The sequence below is a fragment of the Rhineura floridana genome, chromosome 11 (assembly GCF_030035675.1).
Source record: "Rhineura floridana isolate rRhiFlo1 chromosome 11, rRhiFlo1.hap2, whole genome shotgun sequence".
Lineage (NCBI taxonomy): Eukaryota > Metazoa > Chordata > Lepidosauria > Squamata > Rhineuridae > Rhineura > Rhineura floridana.
Window position 1 is genome coordinate 2,102,956 of NC_084490.1, and position 705 is coordinate 2,103,660.

Below are 705 nucleotides of genomic sequence, written 5' to 3' on the forward strand. Positions count from 1 at the left end.
GATTGATTCCATAAAGGAAGCCACAGACCTGAACATACAAGATTTGAACAGGGTGGTTCATGACAGATGCCCTTGGAGGTCGCTGATTCATAGGGTCACCATAAGTTGTGATCAACTTGAAGGCGCATAACCACAACATTGTGAGAGATGAAGGAAAACGTTTCTCTCTACCTTCTCCACCCTGTGCATCATTTTATAAACCTACCACATCCTCCCTTTTTAGTCACCTGTTTAGCCCAGCGTGGTGCCCTCTACCTGCTTAGGACTACAGCTCCTATCAGCCGCAAACAGCACAGCTCTGCTCCCTTTCATCTCAGCATCACAGGGCTGTGCTGACTGAGGCTGATGAGAGCTGCAGTCCAAAACATCTGGAGGGCACCAGGTTGGTGAAGGCTGCAATCCCTCAAGCGTAAAACAGCCGGTCTCATGTATTGCCATGATCGCCCTTCCCCCCACCTGGCTGTGTTTTTAAAAAATCCCTCCAGCATCTCCTCCATTTGGCCTTGACGGGGATGCATTTTGTGTGCCTTTGGTGTGTGGCGGTGGGAGGGGGAGCCTGCCTCAGGGTGGAGCTTGAGCCTGCCAGTATATGAGGAAGGGCTCAGGGTGCAGGCTGGGGTGGGGGCACGGGAAGATTCCCCTTCAATGCAGTTCTAAATTTAGGCATGGAGGACAAATAATATTGACAGTTCAAAGATCACTGGG